Source organism: Scyliorhinus torazame, chromosome 17 (genome assembly GCF_047496885.1).
Source record: "Scyliorhinus torazame isolate Kashiwa2021f chromosome 17, sScyTor2.1, whole genome shotgun sequence".
Lineage (NCBI taxonomy): Eukaryota > Metazoa > Chordata > Chondrichthyes > Carcharhiniformes > Scyliorhinidae > Scyliorhinus > Scyliorhinus torazame.
In genome coordinates, this window is record NC_092723.1 from 66,899,376 (window position 1) to 66,925,938 (window position 26,563).

Below are 26,563 nucleotides of genomic sequence, written 5' to 3' on the forward strand. Positions count from 1 at the left end.
AAACTTCACACAGACAGTCACCCAAGGCCGGAATCGAACCCAGGTCCCTAACCACTGCGCTGCTGTGCCATGTTGAATCTGCTTCCATGAGATCTTTCAGGTAATGCGTCCCAGATCATTATGGGCTTCATACAATTAATTCTCCTCAGCTTACTTCAGATTCGTTTGCTAATTAGTTGAAATCCATGACCTAATGGAAATAAAAATGATAACAATTAACGTGTAAGTCGTTTACTTGAGATCCTGAACAGAGTGCATGATGTTCTGATCAGGCTCAGCCATCGCTGAATTGCTTTCCTTGAGGCAAGATATTCTTCTTTTACGCAAGCCATAGCTTGTGCAGCTGCCAGGCCTGCACCAGCTGTTTTGGAAGTGCTTGCCAGGAGCATGAGAACATACAAAGGTGAGTTCATCTGCAGTTTGCTGAGCGGGGCAGGGGAGGTGTTCTCCATGGTATTAAGGCAGAGATTGGTAACCCTCTGACTGTACAGAGGGTTACTAAACCAGATTGCACATTGCATTCTAATGTGCTTTCCCATATCGTTGAAGGGATATGCTCTTGTGGTTGTTTTACAAAAGCAAATTGCAAGTTTATTTTGCACAACCTCCAAGATCCTCGAAGGATCTAAAAAAGGGGAAACTAGCCCCTTCATTTTTTTATTCTTACATGATATTTAATTTCGGTGGAATGAACAGTTGTGTGCATTCCGAAAGTGTGTCAGTATAAAGCAGGAACGATTCACTGATCCAAACACAATCCTGATGAAGTATTCTGAAAGGAACACATGAAGACTTGATGCAGCCTCTGACCTTCTATTCCACCCTAATTATCAGCTCAAACCTACAGCGCCAAGGAAATGTGCTTTGCGATTTGTCTCCAAAATGTTGATTAAACTGTACCAGTCCTTGCACAACAGTGAACTGTACACATTTTGATCACCAGTGATGAGAACATCTGGGCCCCATTTGGCAAAGAGCCTCTTTTTGAAGGGGTCTGCCTGCCCCATAATCTACTCCTGAAAAATGAACCCATTTCATACTTTCAAATCAGCCCACAGTTCACTGGTTCAGCACAAGAGCTATTAGGCCAATCGTTAATTGCAGTTTACAATATTAATGCAAAATGGCCTGAAGGAAGGAAAGGGTTGAATCAGTATTCCGCCTTTTATCTCCACAGGACATCTGAGGTGTTTCAGATGTGATGGCAAATGCAGCAGCTCTGCCAAGTAACACTCCTCCCAAAAGTTGGATTTACATTAAAATTCCTACAACCTCCTGATGCAGAGACAAAAGCTGTCTAGCGCTGAGCAATGAGGAGAGCTGAAAGACTCCTGAATTACCCATGCGATGTCGAACCTGAACCCTGCCAGCCTCTCAGCAGTGTGAGCCCATCTTGTATGACAGCATCCCCAGTGATTGAGCCCCAACCAATCGCCATCCCCCGGCCACCCACCACCAGCACCCCAATATTTTTGGAGGTGAGAAGGAATTGCCTGCATATATGCAGGGACCACCCACGGAGATAGTAGACTTTGTCAGACAATGAGGAGCATCAAAGCTCATCTCTCAGTGAGTTGTCATCATCCTCTGTCCCATGGGCAAGACCCGTTGATATTGCCTGCCCAGGGCCAACACCCTGTGGTATGACTCTCAGAGCGGGCACTGTGGTAGTGGGAAGGAGTGGAAGACTAATGGGCTGGGGGAGTGAAGGACTGAGGGAGAGGGAAGGGGTAATAGGCTCAGGGGAAGGTGGATTATGTGTGGGGTGGGGAGGGGGCATTTGAAGTCGGGGGATAGAACTGCCGGTGGCCAGGCCTCCTAGTTGGTAAACTCGGAGGTGATGAGGTTATTCTATGCGCGATGATCCTGGATCACATGTTGGGTGACTCCACGCCCGGGTCTTCCTGGATATCCTCTTCTCCTCATCATCAGACGAGGCCTGGCATTCTTCCTCCACCTCCATCATGCCACCCGTCTGCTATGCCTTGTTATAGAGCACGCTGCAGGCCATCACAATGCTCATTATTCTCTTGAGACTATATCAGAGCAGTCCAGGCATTGGAAACGCATCTTGAGCAAGTCAGCCAGTCATGCCCTGGCTACTACATGGGCATCATTATAACAGTTTCCCACCATGGTGTGCGGCCTCCGCACAGGTACCCTTAGCCATGACTCAGCGAGTATTCCTTGTCACCCACTAGCCAACCCCTCATCGCAGAGCCAGCTCTAAACGTCCCTGGAACCTCCGAGTGTGACAGGATGTATGCGTCATGCACACTGCCTAGGTATTCGGCACAGACGTGCATGATGTACAGCTGGTGGTCACACACCAACTGCACATTCAGGGAGTGGAAGCCCTCCAATTGATGAAGGGCACTCCCTGTCGAGTCGGTGCTCGGAGAGTAACATGTGTGTCATCAATCACCTGAGGCATGTCAGTGATGGCGGCAAATCCTGCCTGCTCCAGATGGAAGGTTGTGGAGTCCAATGCCTGGGTGCATAGGGAATCCATACCAATGTGGATGCAGACGTTTACGATATTCCACACACATTCCCACTCGAGCCCTGGGCTGAGCCAGAGCGACCGTCACCTTGACGGCCACTTGGAGCAGGTGTCCTCCTCCATATCCCCACAGTGCCACTTGCGCCACCATCTGGAACAGGTGAGCCGGAATTGTTGGGGCACACGCGGTCTGGAATTCAGGCTCCGATGGTACACATGTGGCCTAATGCAGCCCCTCCTTCAGTCTTCGTACTCAGCCTGTTGGACAACTAGCACTTGAGCCTCACCGGCTGGCCCCTGCTGTTCTCGCGCAGGATCCTCTTGTGCAGGATTCTCCCTGGGCTGGCCCTGGTGCTCATGCATCTGCAGCGGTCTCATCAACGAGGTGGACGGCTCTCATAGCTGGCTGAAATCCGATATCCATGGTCTCTGACACAGAATGTCAGCAAGTTGGAGATTCCCTTGGCCATCTAATGCCACCAGGTTACATGGTCACCCTGAATTCTCCTGCTGCACCACACTCAGCATGTGCACCGTCCTTTTCAGGATGATGTAGCCTGTGCTACCTCTCTGTGAACCTGTATCTGCACCACCCATCCCTGCCGACTGTGACAATGGTGGCTGCTGCAACCGGTTTTAGTGAGAGGTTCTGTGGCTCCTGTCCTGTGTATCCCAGTGGGGCCTACCGTGGGCCTCCTCACTACGTCAGCCTTGTGCTCTCCTGCCAGAAGGGTGGCATCTGGTTGCATGGTGGAGACCTTCATAGTGTGAAGCCATTTGTCTCCATGCTAGCTTCTGTGCAGGTCTTACAGATTGGGGTTAGCGAGGGGTATGTGAGTTTTCTGATAGCTGAGCTGCTGTGTTGTGTGGAGTCTGAGTGTTTCACCAAGGTTGTGACAGGGGAACTTGTCAGGGTGCCTTGCTGGGGTGAGATGGATGGGATCAGGGCACGGTGGGCATCTCGTGATCCTCAGGGGTGGGCTAGCTGATAGTGTCACTGGTGAGGCTGTTACTGAGAGGAGCTAGCCCCTGATGTCCGTGTCCGTCATGAAATTGGGAAATGAGCTGGGGCGGGATTCTCCGACCCCTGACCGGGTCGGAGAATCGCCGGGGTGCGGCGTGAATCCTGCCCCCGCTGGCTGCCGAATTCTCTGGAGCCGGGGATTTGGCGGGGGTGGGAATTGTGCCGCCCCGGCGATTCTCCAGCCCGCGATGGGCCGAGTGGTTGCCCATTTTCAGCCAGTCCCACCAGGTATTTGCCGACGGGACCTGGCTGCACGGGTGGCCTCTGGGGCCTCGGGGGGGGCGCGGGGGTACATGGCCCCAGGAGGTGCCCCCACAGTGGCCTGGCCCGTAATCGGGGCCCACCGATCCGCGGGCGGGCCTGTGCCGTGTGGGCACTCTATTCCTCCGCACCGGCGGCTGTACCGGTCCGCCATTGCCGATGCGGAGACAAATCCCTCTGCGCATGTGCTGGGATGACGCCAGCACACGCTGGCGCTCCCGCGCATGCGGCAACTCGCAGCGGCCGGTTGGCATGGTGCCAAGCCCCTTCCCCACCGGCTGGTGGCCGGCTGGTAGGCCGGCAAACCACCCCGGCGCCGGCCTAGTCCCTGAAAGTGCGGAGGATTCTGCACCTTTGGGGCGGCCCAACGCCAGAGTGGTTCACGCCACTCCTCGGCGCTGGAGTTGCTCGCCCCGCCGATTCCCGCAGAATCCCGCACCTGATTTCTGTCCTGGGTGGGGACCACATAAATTCTGTTTTTTAAAACTATGCCGTCCTGTACAGTCAGTGCGTCCTTCCATTTATCATAGAGGGCTGTGAAGGTGCTTGTCTAAAACCTGTTTGAGGGTGTTGTCTGCTTTTTGGGCTTGAGATAGATCATCAATATTGGTCTGGGAAACCCGGACTGAGTGTATCGGCTCACTTTCGGGTGGCTGCCAGAAGTGACCAAGGCATGATCCTGCTTTAGCTAAGGAGACTGCCTTTACATTACCGGGTGGGAAGGAGCGATGATGGCTTCTTACTTTCATGAAACCATGGGCGAAATTCTCCGTAATCGGTGCGATGTCCGCCGACCGGCGCCAAACACGGCGCAAATCAGTCCGGCATCGCGCCGCCCCAAAGGTGCGGAATCCTCCGCATCTTGGGGGGCCGAACCCTAACCTTGAGGGGCTAGGCCCGCGATGGACTGATTTCCACCCCGCCAGCTGGCGGGGAAATGACATTGCTGGGCGACGCATGCGCGGGAGCGTCAGCGGCCGCCCACGGCATCCCTGCACATGTGGAGTGGAGGGGGTCTCTTCCACCTCCGCCATGGTGGAGACCGTGGCGAAGGCGGAAGGAAAAGACTGCTCCCATGGCACAGGCCCGCCCACGGATCGGTGGGCCCCGATCGCGGGCCAGGCCACCGTGGGGGCACCCCCCGGTGCCAGATCGCCCCACACTCCCCCCAGGACCCCAGAGCCCCCCCGCGCCACCTTGTCCCGCTGGTAAGAGAGGTGGTTTAATCCACGCCGGCGGGACAGGTATTCTAGCAGCGGGACTTCGGCCCATCCGGGCCGGAGAATCGCTAGGGGGAGCCCGCCAACCGGCGCGGCGCGATTCCCGCCCCCGCTGAATCTCCGGTGCCGGAGAATTCGGCAACCGGCAGGGGCGGGATTCACGCCAGCCCCAGGCGATTCTCCGACCCGGCGGGGGGTTGGAGAATCTCGCCCGGTAGAAATTCTGTTGAACTGTTGCACACATACTGAGTGTATGTCTGTGGGGGTTGGAAAAGAGTCAGGGTGCTCCATTACATAGGCTATGGCTGCGAGCTCTGCTTGTGAACCTAGGTGGCCGGGCAATTTTAAAGAGATCTCTTCTAGTGGGCGTCCCTGCGCGTCTTCCACGTAAATTCCACAACCAGTGATTCTAACTCCATTTTCGATTGTGGAAGAACCGTCTACATAATTGTTTTAAGTATCCCCTGTGGTTTGGGAATTCTGTGTTTTACTGCCTGCTCGTGGGTGTAGTGACTTTGCCGAACAGGGCCCGGAATGTGGCGACTAGGGGTTTTTCACAGTAACTTCATTTGAAGCCTACTTGTGACAATAAGTAATTTTCATTTTTCATTTCATAAAGGCTCCTGTGTGGTGTTGGGCTGCTATGATCTGGCACTCATGTGGGGTCCCTGCATATTGGAGATTGTCGGGCAGAAATGTGTGGGTTTTGGTGCGTTGTACTGTAATGCCCCTGCCTTGTGACAGTAGTGTCCAGCAAGCTGCTCTGCTTTGGCTGACTGAACCGTCCTTTAATCTACCGTCTAGCAATATTGCGTAGGGGTGTACTCGGTCAAGATCGTGACTGGGTTGAGGCCTGTGATGTACTCAAAATACTGTACTGCCCAAAAGACTGCAAGCAAGTGCCATTCGCAGGCTGAGAATCCTTGCTCTACGGGTCTAATACCGGGTCTAATACTCATAGGCTCCGGGTCCTAAGTGATCGTGTCTTTCTTGCAGGAGCACTGCTGATAGGGTTCGGTCGGTGGTTGCTACTTCTATGGCATAGGGCAAGTCTGGGTCTGGAACTTGTAAAGCGGGGGCTGTGCCGAGGATGCGTTTTAAATCGTCAATGGCGTCTGTGTGTTGCGGAAGCCATTCCATGGGGCGTTCTTTTTAAGGAGCTCTGAGAGTGGGGTTGCTTTGGTGGCAAAACCATCTATATAATTTCTGCAATATCCTACCAAACCTAGGAATGACCGGAGTGCAGTGACATTTTGGGGCGGGGCAATTTAACAATGGGTTTGATCTGTTTTTGCTTAATTTCTCTCTTTCCGTGGGTGATGATGGTGCCTAAATAAAGAACCTTTTTCTTTAAAATCTGGGCCTTTTGGGGTTTACCTTACATCTGATTGATTGCATTAGACCCAGTAATTCCGATAAGAGTTCTACGTGTTCCTCTTTTGTGTCCATTTGCAAGAGCAGATCATCTAGATATTGTATTAGGCATTTGGTCGGGAAAATTTAGAAAGTCGGTTGGCCAATTGTCGGTGGAAAATGGAGGGGGAGTTCTGTAATCCTTGTGGCAGGAATGTCCACGTGTACTGCTGCCCTTGAAACGTAAATGCAAATTTATATTGGCAGGCACTGTCTAACGGATGAACCAAAAGCCGTTGCTGATGTCCAGCACTGTGAAATACTTTGCCTGGACTCCCTGTTTGAGCATGGTCGTGGGACTCATGGCAACAGTGGGGCCTACTAAAGGGGTTGCCTTATTAAGTTCTCGGTCGTCGATCGTTAGTCGCCATGAACCATTGGGCTTCTTTACGAGCCAAATTGGGGCATTATTTGTGGGAGCTACGGGTCGAATAACTCCTTGGTCTAACAAACTGTTAATAACCTTCAAAATCTCACCCTCGGCTTGCTGTGGGAAACCATATTGCTTTTGAGGCTTTGGATCGGGACCCAAAATCTTCACTGTACCTGGGATCTTCCCACAATCGTGTTTGTATTGTGCGAATGAAGCTTAGTGATTTATGAGGACCTCTCTAATTGTCTGGTCTGCACTAATTGTTTGCGGATTAAACCAATAGTCCCCTACTGAGCAAATCCTGTTTTCATAATCCCCTACTGTGAACGTAGCGGGAGCCCTAGCTGTTTTAGCCATCCACCAGACACATTTGTTTGCTGCGTCAAACGAAACGTTATGAGAGTTCATAAAGCCAATGCCCAAGATGTGTTCTGCGGTTTGGGGTAAATCAACTAAAACGACGGGGTGTTTGGTGCTAATGTTCCCTATCTGGATGGGTATGGGAGCTGTGATATATCATTGTTGCATGTGGCCTGTGAATCCACTCAGGGTGATGGTGTCTGTGGTGGGCCATTTGTCCTGTTGAAACATGGTGGAGGAGTTTAAAGTGGTGCGGGATCCTCCTGTGTCCCCCAAAAAATCGACTGTATGTCCTTGGACTGTGCCTGTAACTACTGGTCTGCATGATTTGTCCCAGCGTGTGTCACAGGCCCAAGTTGGGGAGTCCGAACACCGTCAATCTAGGGAGTTAAACACAAAGTCGTCTGAACGGGTGCTAACATTATGCATGGGCCTAACATTGTTCCTAGGTGGGGGGTTTGGTTCTTGGTATCGTTGATGGTTCGGCGGGTTTTGTCAGCAATCGCGGGTGTAATGTCCTACGTGGCCACAATTGTAACAACCTCATGGTGTCTGTGCTCTGGGGAGCTGTTCCTCATGTTTACCCTCGTTTATCCATGCTGGGTCCTGGCTAGTCCTAACTGTGCATGTTTGCTTCTATATCGTCCTGATCTGACCGTCGGTGCAGGGTTTGTTCCCATGCTCTAGAAAGTCGTTTAAGTACCCAAACCTCATTGTGTGTGTGGTCTGCGGGGTCGTAGTTTACACAAGCCTTTTGACCTGTGTCTGTGGCATGCGAGACTAAGGTGCGGGACCATTTAGTGGTGTCCTGCTCATTTAGGTGTCCACATTTAGGGGCTGGTTTAGCACACTGGGCTAAATCGCTGGCTTTTAAAGCAGATCAAGCAGGCCAGCAGCACGGTTCAATTCCCATACCAGCCTCCCCGAACAGGCGCCGGAATGTGGCAACTAGGGGCTTTTCACAGTAACTTCATTGAAGCCTACTTGTGACAATAAGTGATTTTCATTTTCATTTTTCAGTTCAATTGTCCGTAGACTGCCATAAAATGAATCCATAGACGACCAGCAAACGCGGTCGGGTGTTCTCCCTTCTTTTGCCTGCAGTGATTTAAACCCTCGACTGGATCTCCTTTGTTATACCCGATGGCATCTAATATGGCTATTTTCATTTCCTGTAGGGTTCCTCCTGCTACATTTTGGGTTTCTGGCAAAGCTGAGCTTACGGACTGGCTAAGGCTCATAACTATTAGCTTTACTTCCTCCCTCTCATCTAGGCCGTACATAACCTTTTGTTGGCGCACCTCTTCAAAGAAGCTGTGTGGGTCTGCGGAGGGCTGGAATGGAATAACTTTCGTGCAAGCGTCTCTTAATTGGGTTATGGATAGTGGGGTGGGGTGTAAACGATACCAGGCTCCTCCTGGTCTGATGACCTGCGTTCTGTGGTAACCGGATTCATGGGGGTCGAATTATGAGTGGGGGTGTGTGCTGCCTGTGCAGTCGGTGCTGCGGGTGCTTTTATTTTTCGGGTGTGGGGGGTTTGATTTTGATTTCCCGTGTCTTCTACGTATTTGTGGGCGCTTTCGTTTAACTCTTGCCAATCGGGAGCATCTTCCTCATCTAAATCCTGCCCGAAAGTGTACCTGAAGCCATTCTGTGCTGTGAGTAGCGACTGTACCTTTTCTATCTTCTGTCGGCATTTAGCATGGTCAACGGTACTCTGCCTCTGTTCCTTCGTGGAGTTGTGGAGCGCTCTCAAAGCTGCTTTTAAATCTGCGCATTTGCTAGTTAGCTGGGAGACCTGGGGCGTCATTCTCCGACCCCCCGCCAGGTCAGAGAATGGCCGTTGGCCGCCGTGAATCCCGCCCCCGCCCTCACTGAAGTCTCCGCTCCCGGAGATTGGGCGGGGGCGGGAATCCAGCCGCGCCGGTTGGCGGGACCCCCCGCTGGATTCTCCGGCCTGGATGGGCCGAAGTCCCGCCCAGGAATTGCCTGTCCCGCCGACGTAAATCAAACCTGGTATTTACCGGCGGGACCAGGTGGCGTGGGCGGGCTCCGGGGTCCTGGGGGGGGCGTGGGGCGATCTGACCCCGGGGGGTGCCCCCACGGTGGCATGGCCCGCGATCAGGGCCCACCGATCCGCGGGCGGGCCTGTGCCATGGGGGCACTCTTTCCCTTCCGCCTCCGCTACGGCCTCCACCATGGCGGAGGCGGAAGAGACTCTCCCCACTGCGCATGCGCGGGAAACTGACAGCGGCCGCTGACGCTCCCGCGCATGCGCCGCATTTCCGTGCCAGCTGCCGGGGAAACAAACGCCATTTCCGCCAGCTGGCGGGGCGGAAATCCCTCCGGCGTCGGCCTAGCCCCTCAATGTTGGGGCTAGGCCGCCAAAGATGCGGAGCCTTCCGCACCTTTGGGCCGGCGCGATGCCCGTCTGATTGGCGCCGGCTTTGGCGCCAGTCGGCGGACATCCCGCCGTTGGGGGAGAATTTCGCCCCTGTTGTTCTGTTTCTTCTCTTACCAGGACTGCGCGCTGTGAATCTTGGTAGGCTTTATCGGGTCTGGAATTTACTAAGGTGAACTAAACAAGATTGATGTGCGCGTTTTACATCGGCCATTTCCTTGTCCTTAGCTGCTACCTGTTCCCGGAGTTGCTCAATTATCTTCTCGCTTTCCTTACTGTTTCCCTCGTTCTTTTCTTCCTTCTCAATTAACTGCCTACGGAGTGTCTTCACAACCTTCTCTGTGCCTCACAACTGTGCCAAACAGGACACTATTGCCATCGGCTTTCTGACTTTCCCTACGTTTTTCTTGTGAACCTCGCTTAGGTCCTCCCACCAAGTCTGACCTATCTTTCCTGGACCTGACTCATCATTAACGCAAAATTTTGACCAAATGGGCCACCCTGTCCCCTTTAAGTATTTCCTTAACTCTTCTTTCCATATGGGCATTGCTCTGCTCTGTTGGTCGCTGCGACCTTGGGTTCCTGTGGATTCATCAATCTTTCCATTGCTTTAGTGGCCATTACTTCTCTTATCTCTTTCCATACTTTTAATTTGGGACAGGGGAATAAGGCAGCGATTTGAACAGCAGGTATGGCTTAAGCTATTTTCCGGCTCACAATCCCTCGATAGTTGCAAACAATTCTAATGAGTTTACCTTACTCTTCCTGTTAGGTACGCATGCGGGTTAGTACACACTTCCGAACTTCGGTTATTTGGTCGATATGGGACTTGCACTTGTGGTTCTTTCTTTTTCTCGCAATTGGATTCAAAGTTTGTGGGTTCTCTTGGAGTGACAAATTCACTTCTAATCGTGTCCCGGCAGAGTTCGCCAATAATGTTGCTCTATTTATTTATCTTGGTGAACCACAAGCCTTTCCCTTGTATCGATCAAATGACCACACAACCAGTTAGTTAGTTCAAAAGATGGTTTATTTACATACACAAGAGTTATCTCAACATGCAAACATAATATCTACTATGAGTTAAACGACACCTATCAGCTACAAGAACCTATACTTAACTCCAGGGCGACCAGCACTGTGCAAATGGATAAACGCCTTTATCTGGATTTCACTTGGCTGGTTTGAGGAAAGTGGCTCTGTCTCTGCTGGGCTCACCCGTCAGGTAGCGATTGTTGGTCTTGAACTTAGCTGGCTGTTCCTGCTGCAATTGGGTTAGGCACAGCCGGATCCAAGAGACACAGAACACATGGATGCGCTTTCTTTTATCCCCCTGGGATTTTGTGCTCTTTGGGGCGTTCCTTAACCTTGGACCCAATAGTTCGACAGGGCACTGATCACTGTCTTCGATTTCGGCCAATAAAGGGGCGGGTGCCTTGGTATCTGGGCGGATCTTTAGCGGTCATTGACCTTGGCAGTTGTGCTTTCTGAGCAAGGGGAGTGGCGCCGATCAATCTGTGGCTGTACCGGTTGCTTGATTGGAGTTCTAGTGTCTTGGGAAAATGGGCCATTAAAATGTTAACGAGCGGGGTTTCGATCAGGTCTGGTTACCTGTGTTTTAGATACACATAGGCTGTGTACCTTTCTGAGTCCTGGGTTGGCCATAATTCCCATGGTCCTTTGTAGGTGGCCATCTTAGATGGCTACAGTTGCACTTCCAAGGGGTGCCCTGAGGAGTGCCAACACCTGGTGGGCTGGGCATTGAGTGTAGCTACGCCCATACTCTTGATTACACTGCTGGGATGTGGAGGTGTCCCGATTGGCAGGCTGGATGGGTCACCACAAGACCAGTGGCCCTCAGAGCATTTCCAGGATCCTGTGAGTGGTCAGCAGTGTGAATAGCCAGGAGCCTGGAAGTTACAGCTATGTGGTTGGGTTTATGTGAATGTATAGCAACAATGGGGGCTCAGCCAAGGCACCCTGGTCTTGAGGGGGGCACCCCGTGTCCACGCACTTGCCACAAAGTCAATCCTCCGCAATCCCCAGTGTCCAGACATACACCCTGCAGAAAGCCCGACATGTTTACGAAGTTCACTTACCTCCTTACTCCCCCTCAATGGCCATTGTTACTGGTCCTGGCTGGCTTATAGATACTTGCACCAATTCACACCTATGTGGCTCCCAGCTGTGTGAGGTGGAGCATTGTGAAGGGGAGAACATTTGGGCCTTCAGGCAGAATCCACCCCGATATTTACTACAAAGTTGCTTGAAACTTGATTTTTTTTTCTCTCAAATATTAGTTCATGGGATGTGAACATTTATTATCAATCCATAAATACTCTAGAGAAGGTGGTGGTGAGCCACCTTACTGAGCCGCTGCAGTCTGTGTGATGTTGGTACACCCACAGTGCCTTCATGGAGGGACTTTCAGGATCTTGACACAGTGACAGTGAAGGAAAAACGATATATTTCCAAGTCAAGATGGAGGAGAGCTTGCAGATGGTGATCTTTACATTTTCCTGCCTCCCTTGAGTTATCCTTGGTGAGAGCAGTCAGCTGTTTGGAAGGAGTTTTGGCGAGTTTCTGCAGTGCAGTTTAAGGTGCCACTCAAGCAGCCCATTTTGTCCTGGGTGACGTTGAATTTCTAGAGTGTTGTCGGCACCCATACAGGTGGGTGGAGCACAATCCACACACTCATTATTTATACCTTACAGATGGTGGAAAATATTTGGGGAGTCCCAAAGTGAATTCACTGTGGAATACCCAATTTCTGATCTGTGCTTGTAGCCACAGTACTTTGGTGGCTGATCCAGTTTAGTTTCTGGCCCATTGCAACGCCAAAAACTTTGATGGTGGGGGTTTCAGAGATGGCAATGTAATGGAATGTCAAGGGGAGGTACTGAGATTCTGTCTCATTGGTGATGGTCAAAGCCTAGCACTTGTGTGGTACACATGTTACTTTATACGTATCAGTCCAAACCTGAATGTTGTCCACATCTTGCGGCATGCAGACACAGACTGCTTCAGTAGCTGAGAAGTCTCAAATGGAGATGAGTGTTGTACAACCATCAGCAAAGATTCTCACTTCGAATCATATAATCGGAGAATCCCTACAGTACAGAAAGAAGCAATTTGGCCCATCGAGTCTGCACCGACCCTTTGAAAGACCAGAATACCTGGGCCGTATCCCCCGCCCTGTAACTTCACCCTAAGGGGCAATTTAGCATGTTCAATCCACCTAACCTGCACATCTTTGGACTGTGGGAGGAAACCGGAGCACCCGGAGGAACCCCACGCAGACACGGGGAGAAAGTGCAAACTCCACAGTCACCCAAGGTGGGAATCGAACCTGCGTCCCTGGCGCTGTGAGGCAGCAGTGCTAACCACTGCACCACTGTGCCATCCCGTGAGGGAAGTTCATTATTGGAAGGAAGTTCATTATTGAAGCAGCTGAAGATAATTAGGTCTCGGCTATGACCCTAAGAAACTCCTGCAGACTTGTCCTGAGGCTGAGATGATTGATTTCCAAACAGCCAGAGTAATCTTCCCGTATTATGACTCCCAGCAACAGAAGGGTTTTCCTGCTGTGTCCCATGGACTTCAATTTTTCCAATGCTCCTTGATGCCACACTCGGTCACATGCTGCCTTGATATCAACAGGAGCCAATTCACCTCAACCCATATGTCCATATTTTGATGAAGTCTGCAATGAGGTCTGGAGCCAAGTGGTTCTAGTGGTTCTAACTGAGCATTGGTGAGCAGGTATTGGTGAGTAGGTATTGGTGAGCAAGTATTGGTGAGTAAGTATTGGTGAGCAGGTATTGGTGAGTAGGTATTGGTGAGTAGGTATTGGTGAGCAAGTACTGCTTTCATCTTCACGACCGTCACTTTCTGATGATTTTGAGTTTTCTGATTCGGCCGTAATCGTTTGGATTGAATTGGTCCTGTTTTCTGTGGAAAATGCATAATTGACCGGTTCCCACATTGGTGGGTAGATGCCAGTGTTTAACTGTACTGGACCAGCTTGGCTATGGGGTCAGCAGGTACTGGAGCACAACTCTTCAGTGTCTTCAACCAGGTGTCGGCAGGGCTCTGCGCCTTTTCTGCATCCAATGCACTCCATCATCTCTCGATACAATGCCGAATGAATCAAATTAGCTGAAGAATACATCCTTGATGGCAGGGTCCTCAGAAGGAGGGTGAGATGGATCAGCCTTGTCTTTTGTATTGACATGCTATGCTCTGCCATCATTAAAGATGAGAAGATATCAAGACACCCTGGGCCTGTGTGTAGTTAATTCCAGCCCCATCGACCCGGCATCCCAACACAAGTGAATTAACCAATAAAGCGTACAAAGTTCCTACAATCTTTGGCTCTTGACTAGAACAAAGAACAAAGAACAAAGAAATGTACAGCACAGGAACAGGCCCTTCGGCCCTCCAAGCCCGTGCCGACCATACTGCCCGACTAAACTACAATCTTCTACACTTCCTGGGTCCGTATCCTTCTATTCCCATCCTATTCATATATTTGTCAAGATGCCCCTTAAATGTCCCTATCGTCCCTGCTTCCACTACCTCCTCCGGTAGTGAGTTCCAGGCACCCACTACCCTCTGCGTAAAAAACTTGCCTCGTACATCTACTCAAAACTTTGCCCCTCTCACTTTAAACCTATGCCCCCTAGTAATTGACCCCTCTACCCTGGGGAAAAGCCTCTGACTATCCACTCTGTCTATGCCCCTCATAATTTTGTATACCTCTATCAGGTCGCCCCTCAACCTCCTTCGTTCCAATGAGAACAAACCGAGTTTATTCAATCGCTCCTCATAGCTTATGCCCTCCATACCAGGCAACATTCTGGTAAATCTCTTCTGCACCCTCTCTAAAGCCTCCACATCCTTCTGGTAGTGTGGCGACCAGAATTGAACACTATACTCCAAGTGTGGCCTAACTAAGGTTCTATACAGCTGCAACATGACTTGCCAATTCTTATACTCAATGCCCCGGCCAATGAAGGCAAGCATGCCGTATGTCTTCTTGACTACCTTCTCCACCTGTGTTGCCCCTTTCAATGACCTGTGGACCTGTACTCCTAGATCTCTTTGACTTTCAATACTCTTGAGGGTTCTACCATTCACTGTATATTCCCTACCTGCATTAGCCCTTCCAAAATGCATTACCTCACATTTGTCCGGATTAAACTCCATCTGCCATCTCTCCGCCCAAGTCTCCAGACAATCTAAATCCTGCTGTATCCTCAGACAGTCCTCATCGCTATCCGCAATTCCACCAACCTTTGTGTCGTCTGCAAACTTACTAATCAGACCAGTGACTTACTCCAATGACTTACAGGCACCAGATTTGTAAGTGAAACACAACAACTATTTATTTAAAACAAAAATAGAGTAAGGTATGCAATTATATTAAAATAACGGCCAGCTAATTCACTACTTCCCACTTTTACCATCCCACATTCCACTTAAACACACACAAGACAAACACACACAGAGGGAAGGTGGGGGTAAATCTAATAGGATTAATATGAAATGGAAGATGAGTGTCCTTGCTTCGGTTGTTGAAGTCATTGCAGCTGCAAGCTGTCCTTCCAGGATACGGGTGGGATTGCCAACAAGCAGCTTCTGGCAGGTGCGTTCAGTCAGAACACCCAGGCTGTAGGGTTTCCTCTGGGGGAGTCACTTTAACTTATATTACCCTTGTCCTTCACTCAGAAGAACAGCCTCAGGCCTGTATAATTATTATCTTGTTTCCAACTACACCAGAATGACCAACAGCCATTCTGAGACAAGAACAGAGTTCCCCACATGTGAATTTAAAAAGCATTTTCAAACAACTGACCGTGGCCGCAGCTGGTGGCTGGGCTGAACTTATTTGCAGTTCAATGTGGCTGTGGAGAGAGAAAGGTCTTTACTTTGGATCTTAGGAGTTCCCGCAGTGCTTTGTGTAGATGGCACACACGGCTGCCACGATACGTTGGTGGTGGAGGGAGTGAATGTTTGGTGATGGGGGTGGCAATCCAGCGGGCTGCCTTGTCCTGGATGGTGTCAAACTTCTTGAGTGTTGTTGGAGACGCTGTTACTCAGGCAAGCGGAGAATATTTCATCACGCTCCTGACTTGTGCCTTGATATTTAATGGGCTAGATATAAGTGCATCTCAAGAAATGCTGGCAATATTTACGTATTCCAACCATAGGTTAACAGCTCAGGTTCAATTTTTATGCAAAGCTTCCAAATCTGTAATAATAAGGTTACAGTTTTAAAAACAGGAGAGTACAAGTAAACTGTTAATCTATGATTCCCTGCTGTTTCCAATTTGCTATTCAGTCACTACATGTACCTGATTTGACTGACTATCTACAATAGCACTTAATTGATATTTTGATGTGGTTGACAGTGAGCAGCCCATATTTGCTGACAGAGATGATTATTCTACTTAGTGTTGTCTCTGAGACAAGCTCAAACAGAACACTGAGCACTAATCTGTCATATGCTTCAAGCAGGATCTAGAACATCAGTTTCTCATATCTATCAGAACACAATGGACTTTGAAATAAGCAAACCACCCGGGAAATAGGCAGGACGACTGGTGTTCAAATGATTGAGCTGATAGGTTCAATTCGTTATATCATTTGATAGAAATCTTCATACAATATAAAGGCTGTCAAGTGTATTCCCCTCCATGCGCCCCCCCCCCCCCCCCACCCCCCTCCAATTTGTGGATTAGTAACATAGGTTGGAATTTAATATCATCCCCCGTGGTGGGTTTGGGGGCAAGAAGGGCCCTACTGCCTTCCTGCTACTGCCCCAATTAAAGTCCATGGCAGACAGGTCCGTGGATACCCTTGCCCCGTTGCCAAATGTGACCCTTAAGGGGGCAGTGAATTCCCACTTTCAAGGGCCTTATGCCACCATTGGTATTTTTCCAGTGGCAGGCGGCAACCTAACATGCAGGGAGCCTGAAAATGCCTGGCAGATTTGCTTGCTGGATCCCAATAAGGGAGGTAGGGGAGGCAAGGGAGTTTCCTGTTGTCAGGTTCTCAGTTTGGTCACCAGTTTCATGGAGATGGTGTCCCTGTGGCAATCCGGGTCTATATTGGATCCAGAGGCTCCATACCCCAACAGCAAGGACCACAGGCTGGAAAGGCACCCAATATGGTCCAAATGATGCTCCTACAGGGATTTTCCTTGCGATCAGCAGAGCCTTCCTCCTTAAACGTCTTGAATTTTAATTTGTACTTAACTCTGTATGAAGTAATTTCTATATTGAGGTGCCCAGAGATCACCTGCCTTCTTCAGTAATATCCGCCTTAACCAGTGGGGTTGCTGAGGATTCAGAGCTGCCAGCCCTCTGATTGGGCCTACCACCATCCTGATATTGAACGGCTGGCCCGCAAGTGACCAAGTAGGAGACCACCTGCTATAAAATCGTCAAGGCAGTCCCGATGTCAGCATGTGCAAGCTTAGGATATGCTTTTCGGCCTAATGTTGGAATCCTGCAGCCCGCAGTAAAATCCAGCCCTATGTATGCAACTTAATCCCACCTGGGGATCGAAGTCCAGCTCCTTAGAGATAGGGAGAACAGAATCATGATTTATTGGAAGTAGCCTCCTTACACTGTGGCCACTTGTATCAAGATCCCACCCTCTCATAATCCCCTAGTCCCAACCCAGAAGAACATAGAACATAGAACATACAGTGCAGAAGGATGCCATTCGGCCCAACATGTCTGCACCGACCCACTTACACCCTATCCCCATAACCAAATAACCCCTCCTAACCTTTTTTGATCACTAAGGGCAATTTATCATGGCCAATCCACCTAACCTGCACATGTTTGGACTGTGGGAGGAAACCGGAGCACCCGGAGGAAACCCACGCAGACAGGGAAGAACGTGCAGACTCCGCACAGTGACCCAGCAGGGAATCGAACCTGGGACCCTGGCGCTGTGAAGCCACAGTGCTATTCACTTGTGCTACCGTGCTGCCCATAACTCACCTGAGGAAGGAGCAGTGCTCCAAAAGCTAGTGATTTGAAACAAACCTGTTGGACTTTAACCTGGTGTTGTAAGACTTTTTAATGTGCTCACCCCAGTCCAACGCCGGCATCTCCACATAACGGATTTGGTGCCCTTTGTGATGGTCACAGATTGTGTTCCAATTGGTTTAGCACAGTGGGTTAAACAGCTGGCTTGTAATGCAGAACATTGCCAGCAGTGTGGGTTCAATTCCCGTACCGGCCTCCCCGAACAAGTGCCGGAATGTGGCGACTAGGGGCTTTTTACAGTAACTTCATTGATGCTTACTTGTGACAATAAGCGATTATTATTAATTTAATGTGGAACCTACTAAGCAGTTAATCTGCAATGAAGGCATTTTACAAAAGACATTATTGAATAATACCTGAAAACGAGAATTCGTGTTAATGTAGAGATATAATCTTATGATCTTAGCATCATTTCCATAGAATAATAAAGCAATCAACTCTGGGCTCAATTCAACTAAATGAGAACAAAGTGCCCTAGCGAGCACGTTTAGCGACGTGCTCCCCGGCGCTCATAGCGCTGAGAAACACATGGCTATTCACCGCGACTCACATTGTATAAGGGGCCTCAGCAGGGAACATGCAGTCGAGGTTGCACATAATCCCATTTTGTCCACTGGGGAGCTCCACTCGCCGGAACTCCCCAGTGTAGTGAGAGATTTTAAAATGCATCCCGATCTCCAAGGCCCCCGAAGCAATCCCTGACCCCCCAGCCCGACCACATAATGAGAGGGTTCCCGGCTCCCCCACACCCACCCCCATCACCTACTCAGGGCACCCCTGGCCGGATCGCGTGTGCTCAAAAACGCCAGTTTCGCAGTGCCAAAGTGGCACCCTGGCAGTGCCTATGCCAGCAGTAAATGCCACCTGGGTAATCCTAGGCTGGCACCCATGTGGGACTGCCAGACTGCCCAGGTGGCACCTGCAGTGCCAGGGCATCACCCTGCCCAAAGAGTTTCAGCTGAGGGCCTCTGATCCCCTGGGACATCCCCACAAGTGCGGTTCCATCTGGTCCCACTTTGTGAAGATCAGTGTTGAACGGCGCTCGCCCAAGGTCTCTGAGTCAAAGAGGATGAATCCGAAAACCTCAGGTATCGTGGGAATCTGCACATTAAAGTGAGGCTAGCTGTCTTGCTCTAATATGCAGATTTGCCAAAAAGTGACCTCACCCACAATGGGCAGAATTTACATCGCAAGATCACGTTGGACCTCGCGTGCTGTTGTGAGCTGGGTAGATCCCGATGGAGGGTCTCCTGGCTTTTATTGGCCATACTGCGCTGCGGCAAGCTGCTTTTGAGGTGCAGCGTGGCCGTTGGATCGCGCCCATCGAAGTTTGGTATGGAGAACTGATTTGATACGGTAACATGGGGTGGAATATTCCAGAACCCCTCACCACCCACTGCCATCCCCCCTCTCCATTTAAAACTCCATTAACAGCTGTGAGACCGGGTGAAGGACTGGAAAATTCCAGCCAGAGAAAAATAGGAACAGCAGGAAACCATTAGGTCCATCGAGCCGCACTTGGATCGTGACTGATCTGTACAACTCCATTTTGATTCTGAGGGTGGGGATTATCTGCACCCCCCCCCCCCCCCCCCGCCCCCCACCTAGCATGTTTCACAGTGGCGGAGTGCCCGCAGTGGCAGGGGGCATGCAGTGGCGGGACTTTCTGGTCCTGCCGTTGTCAACAGGGTTTCCCATTATATGTGCCCACCTCCCCCACCGCCACCAGGAAACCCATGGAGGAGGTTCACCATCGGCAGGACCGGAAGATCCTGCCAGCGGGAATAGCTGGAAACGTCCGGCCTAAATCTCTTAACATCCTTATCGAACAGAAATCTATCAAATTCTGCCTTGAAATTTTTGTTTGACTCAGTCTCAACAATTCCTTATGGGAGAGAGTTCCAGATTCCCACTTCTCTTTCTGTGAAGAGCTTCCTACCGCCACCCTCAATGGCTGTAATTTAAAATTTACATTCACTTAATCTGGACAGATTTATCCGAATTATCCAGGCAATATTTGTGGATATTTCCTGTTTGTATTTCACCCGTGTTCAAGCTTCGGTGCCTTCTTTTGATTCCTCTCTGCATCTCCTGTCTGCAGGGATGTAGTTTTTTTTTCCGCTCTTGAATCTATACCTGCTGTTGAGGTACATTGTGTTAGTTCATCCTTCAGAGTTCCGAACAATTGCCGAGTGGATTCATCAATGGAGCGAATTCCACCTCCTCGGGTGACAATGCAGAGCCTGTGAAACCGTGAACAATGCCCAGAGGCACAACAGATGTGGGGAACCAGGGAAACCGCGCTTTTTATTTGTGGCGCTTACAAGTCAAATGAAAAAGCAAAGGGTTGTACAAACAATTAGTGTGATATTTAACACAAGGAAAAAACAGGAAGGAGAAATGAAAATCATGAAATGTTTTGACGGAGAAAATATCAAGAAAACCTGTCCAGTGGCAAGAGGGGAGAGGACACTGAGGTAAGATAATTGATAAAACTACAGAGGTGAGCTGAGGAATCTTTTTTTATCCAGCAGATTGTTCTGATCTGGGATGTTTTGCCCGAGAGGATGTTGGAAGGAGATTCAATATTAACTTTCAAAAGGTAGTTAGAGATATCATTCAAAAGGAAAAACCTGATAAGCTGCAGAGAAAGGACAGGGGCCTAATTGGATAGTGTGTTCAAAGAGCCGGCAGAGGCATAACGCGCAAATGGCCTGCTGTATGATCCTACGATACAATAATTACACGTGAACATACGAATTAGGAATAGGTGTAGGCCACTCAGCCCCTCGAGCCTGCTCTGCTATTCAATAAGATCATGGTTGATCTGATTGTAGCCTCAATTCCACATTCCCGCTTACCCTGAGAAGGCGCAAACTGGGATGGAGAGAGGCTACTGTCGAAACAAATTCAAACGCACAAAGAGTGAGGAAAAGCATAACCACAGACGCAAAATACAACAGCTGACAATTCCTTCAGTACGACCCGAGCAACATGGCTATCAAAGAATATGCAAACTGGTCTGAAACTGGAGATGAGCTGAATTATCCCGTGATCATAGTCACAAGAGAGAACATGAATGACATGCCCACTATCCGCAAAATACAATAGTATCTAGGCATACTTCAAAACTTCAACATACATGAGACGGAAGCTCTAGACAAGCTGAAATCCCCAGGGTTTGATGGCCTTCATCCAAGAGTACTGAAGGAGAATGATGAGGAGGTTAATGAGAAACTGACAATATTTGGGCATTCCTGCACATGGGAGAGAACATTCACAGCTTTGCTCACCAACATACCATGTGGAAATCAACGAGAGGCCATTCTGTCATATTTATCCCCTGCGTAGCACAGCAATCTCACAATTTACAGACAAACACGGTGAGAAATGTGGCTATCTAAATGTTAACAAATAGCTCCCCGTGGCAAATATTGTTAGATTTCAAATCACTCAACACAACGAGCAATAACTACACACAGACATTCCGGGTCCACAGGAGTCTAGTTAACTTCATTGTGATCTTAACTAAGGGTCATTATGAGGTGCCCCTCTTCCAAACAAACCTCCCATTCAAAGACAGTCCAAGTACAGGCATTTTCCTCCGAGGACAGCATCAGAAGTGCTAATTAAATAGATTTATAGCACCCACTTGAAGCCTGAAAAACCTGCAATGCCTAATCTTTCTTCGCCAAAAGTTGCTTCTATACTGAATCTGTCTCATTAGACGTAGAGTAATTATATACCTAAACATCTGGGGACCCTCCATTTTCAAACACTAGTGCTTGATTTGTTATAAACCCTAATTAAAGTCTGTTATCTTTTAATAGTAGCAAGTTAGTGACATGTTCTGCAGTCTCTGTTTTTCATTAATACATGAATGTTTAATTAGATGGTAAGTGGAATAGACATTATTGACTTGGTTTCAGTACTTTTAGCAACAGAAAAAGGCCTTTTTTAGGCCCAAAAGGCATTTCCCCTTTTGACAGATAGGCAAGTTCCTAACTTATTTCCCCTCTCACACACTTCTCTATATGGAATCCCATCTAATTACCTTTAGAATCCATTTAAAATGTCCATTTAATGTTGCTCCCAGGCAATGGTGTCACAATCCTATTAAATGCTTTGGGTGAAAAATATTGGCAGGCCATTTCTTTATATTCCTAAATTCCTAATTTTCAACAAACTTTGGAAGCCTAGCGTTTTACTTCGAGAGCACGGACTTTGTACATAAACTTTTAAATATGGTTCATATGCATGTCATAATATTGAATTCCAGCCTTGACAATTGTCTTGAAAAGGTGGGATGTAATGATGAACCTTAGATCAGATCAAATAACTTGGACTCCTGCAGAATCAGAATGTCTGTGGGGTGTTATTGCTTGTTGGTTTGAACAATTTAAAATCAAACAATATTTGTTATGGGGAGGGAGATTGCACGCTACAGACTTCATCAGGAACACAAAGGGTATTTATTGACAAGGAAAAACTGTACAGAGGCTAACAATCCCTCAGGATGCTCTGGAGCAGTCCATTGACTGTACCCAGTTACTACATGTCTTCTGCCCCACAGTTTGGGTGATCACCCATTCTCGGTCCCCATTGGTCCCTCAAGCACAGGTGATCCTCTTCTGCTCTGCTGTCTTAAAGAGATCGTCATCACAATCACTACATCTCTCCCTTTTAACTTTTTTATACGATCTTCAAAATTAATCTACTTAAACCCAAATTCTAAATAAACATTATACACACAAGTTTGATTTATAGGTCGATGTAATGATTGTTCGATGGTGAGATCGTGAGGCTTGCATTTAACATAACACTTCTACTAGCAGGCTTCGATTATGCACAGTTCCAAATATAGTCTTGCATCGGGCTCTTCCATGCAGCTTGCTGCTTTCCGAGTTCGGTTCTAGACTCTGCGCTGACCGGGGGCGACATACTTTACTGCAGACAGCGTTACTCTCCCATCCTCCATTGATCTTTTTCTCTGTCAAGCACTTTATTCTACAATGCATGCAGGTACCATCATCACAGTACAACAGTCTTATATCTTGGCAGCTCATTCACAAACTTGGTCTGTCACTTGTGAAAGAAATGGTCGCGGTACTCTATTTCTCTCAGTCGTGTGTTAAAGTTCTATCTCTTTGTAGCATTTCTTTTAGTGTGACCATTTCAGCAATCTTGTTCTGGCACGTAATCTCAGTTTCCTTCTCTGCCTGAATTGCTGCTTTGTCTAGTTCTCACAGGCACAACTTTCACAGCTTAGTGGCTTCATTTTCGAATCTTTTCCTTTCATCGTCTGCATCAACTCATCTTCTGCTCGGCCATGAAGAGTTCTTTATTCCATACATTTGCTTCCACCTCCACCCTGAAGTTGTTTTTTGCGCTTTGTCTCCATCAGTTGCAGTTTGGTCTGAGCCTGTTCCAGCTCCATTGCCATCTCCCAGTTTTTTTTCATAAAGTTAGTGTACCCAATTCATTTTTTCCAATTAAGGGGCAGTTTAGCGTGGCCAATCCACCTAGCCTGCACATCTTTGGGTTGTGGGACCACAACCCACTTAAATATGGGGAACAATGTGCAAACTCCACACGGACAGTGACCCAGAGCCAGGGTCGAACCTAGGACCTCAGCGCCGTGAGACAGCAGTGCTAACCACTGCACCACTGTGTTGCCCCAGTTGTTTTTCTTTTTTTTAATATAAATTTAGAGTACCCAATTCATCTTTTTTTCAATTAAGGGGCAATTTAGTGTGGCCAATCATCCTAGCCTGCACATTTTTGGCTTGTGGGGGCAAAACCCACGCAAACACGGGAAGAATGTGCAAACTCCACACGGACAGTGACCCAGAGCCGGGATCGAACCTGGGACCTCGGCGCCGTGAGGCTGCAGGGCTAACCCACTGCTCCACCATGCTGCCCCCAGTTGTTTTTTTAATAACGCTTTCCCTTTATCTTGATATTCATCTGAACTACCCTTGAATAACCTAACAATTTCAACTGGCCCCTCTTTGTTAAAAGAGTTCCGTCAGTGATCGCAGCCTTCAAACTTTTTCTGAATTTGTTCCAATTCAGTTCCTCCAACTATCCGATGATTAAGCTGTTCTCCTTGATTTCTGAATCTCCTTCTAGGCATGTGTAAGTTTTACTCTTCGGCCATTTGTCTCCTGTAAATGTTGCTCCATTAGTATTCCAACTTTGACTTCCAGCTCTTTGCGAGAAATTCCCAATCCATTGACACTGTTCGCCAGCTTAACACTTGTTCTTGAACACATCGGAGTCCTTACTCAATCACTGTCCCTGACCCTTCCCGACCCCAGTTTGAATGCACTATGGGAGGGTTCCCAGCCCCCTGCCCATACCCACCCCAACACCCACCCAGGCCCGATTATGCACATTCAAAAAATGCCAGCTTGGCAATGCCAATCTGGTAGCCTGGCAATGCCCCTGCCAGCTGCAGTGCCACATGGGTACAATGGCGGTGCTAGGCTGGCACACAGGTGGGACTGCCAGGATGCCAATCTGCCATTGCCAAGGTGCCAGGCTGGCACTGCCAGGGTGACCAGGTGGCACCAGGAGTCCCAGGGCACCACCCTGCCCAGGGTGACCAGGTGGCACCAGGAGTCCCAGGACACCACCCTGCCCAAAGGGCATGCAGCTGGGGGCCTCCAATCCCCTGGGAGACCCCCATGAGTGAGATTCTGTCTGGTCCCCATTTGTGGGGACCAGCGCTGAACGGAGCTCATCCGAGGTCTCCAAGGCAAAGGGGATGAATCCCAAAGCCTCAGGTACTTGGGGAATCTGCACGTTAGAGTGAGACTAACCGTCTCGCTCAAATATGCAGATTTGCCAAAAAGTGATCCCGGCCACAATGGACCCACAATGCATTTACATCGCAATGTCTCACGAGATTACGTTCAATCTCGCAAGACGCTGCGCTGTGAGCTGGGTAGATCCCGGGATCAGGTTCTCTCGGCTTTTATCGGCCTCACTGCACCATGGCTTGCTGCTTTTCAGGCACAACATGGCCATTGGCTCGTGTCCTAGGTCTTTTGTTTGGGCCCTGGTAAGTTTATCCCCATCAGGCTCACACTTAAAATTATTTTCATCACTGGGGAGCTGAACTTGCTGGCCAGATTGGCTCCTCAGAGATCAGGCCACCAGTTTGAAAGGTTGCCCCGATCTGTAAGAGGGTTTATGGGTTCCCAACCATAGGCAATTTCACCCCGCCCCCGGCTGACACACATGGGTCAACCAAGTGATGACACCCCACAATGCGGTCGCTAAAGTCTCCCCTTTTCAGGTCTTCCCATGCCCCCTTTCAAACCCCCAGCTTCCAGGACTCCCACTCTTCTCCCCCCTAACTTCCAGAGGCCCTTTAATACCCACAGTGCAGCCGGCTCCGATCTCGATAAAGGACGCCCAGCCTCGATCAGGGTAAAGGACACACAGCCTCGATCAGGATAAAGGACACTCTACTCGATAAGGATAAAGGACACTCAGCCTCGATCAGGATAAAGGACACTCAGCCTCGATCAGGGTAAAGGACACTCAGCCTCAATCAGGATAAAGGACACTCAGCCTCGATCCGGATAAAGGAGACCCAGCCTCGATCAGGATAAAGGACACTCAGCCTCGATCCGGATAAAGGACACTCAGCCTCGATCCGGATAAAGGAGACCCAGCCTCGATCAGGATAAAGGACACTCAGCCTCGATCCGGATAAAGGACACTCAGCCTCGATCCGGTTAAAGGAGACCCAGCCTCAATCAGGATAAAGGACACTCAGCCTCGATCCGGATAAAGGACACTCAGCCTCGATCCGGTTAAAGGAGACCCAGCCTCAATCAGGATAAAGGACACTCGGCCTCGATCAGGATAAAGGAGACCCAGCCTCGCTCAGGATAAAGGAGACCCAGCCTCAATCAGGATAAAGGAGACCAAGCCTTGATCAGGATAAAGGAGACCCAGCCTCAATCAGGATAAAGGAGACCCAGCCTCGCTCAGGATAAAGGACACTCAGCCTCGATCAGGGTAAAGGAGACCAAGCCTTGATCAGGGTAAAGGAGACCAAGCCTTGATCAGGATAACGGAGACTCAGCCTCGATCTGGATAAAGGAGACCAAGCCTCGATCAGGATAAAGGAGACCCAGCCTCAATAAGGTAAAGGACGCCCAACCTCGATCAGGATAAAGGACACTCAGCCTCGATCAGGATAAAGGAGACCCAGCCTCAATCAGGATAAAGGAGACCCAGCCTCGCTCAGGATAAAGGACACTCAGCCTCGATCAGGATAAAGGACACTCAGCCTCGATCAGGATAAAGGACACTCAGCCTCGATCAGGATAAAGGACACTCAGCCTCGATCAGGATAAAGGAGACCCAGCCTCGATCAGGATAAAGGACACTCAGCCTCGATCAGGATAAAGGACACTCAGCCTCGATCAGGATAAAGGAGACCCAGCCTCAATCAGGATAAAGGACACTCAGCCTCGATCAGGATAAAGGACACCCAGCCTCGATCAGGATAAAGGCGACACAGCCTCAATCAGGATAAAGGAGACCCAGCCTCAATCAGGATAAAGGACACTCAGCCTCGATCAGGATAAAGGAGACCCAGCCTCAATCAGGATAAAGGACACTCAGCCTCGATCAGGATAAAGGAGACCCAGCCTCAATCAGGATAAAGGACACCCAGCCTCGATCAGGATAAAGGCGACCCAGCCTCAATCAGGATAAAGGAGACCCAGCCTCAATCAGGATAAAGGACACTCAGCCTCGATCAGGATAAAGGAGACCCAGCCTCGATCAGGATAAAGGACACCCAGCCTCGATCAGGACAAAGGACATTCAGCCTCGATCTGGATAAAGGCGACCCAGCCTCAATCAGGATAAAGGAGACCCAGCCTCAATCAGGATAAAGGAGACCCAGCCTCGCTCAGGAT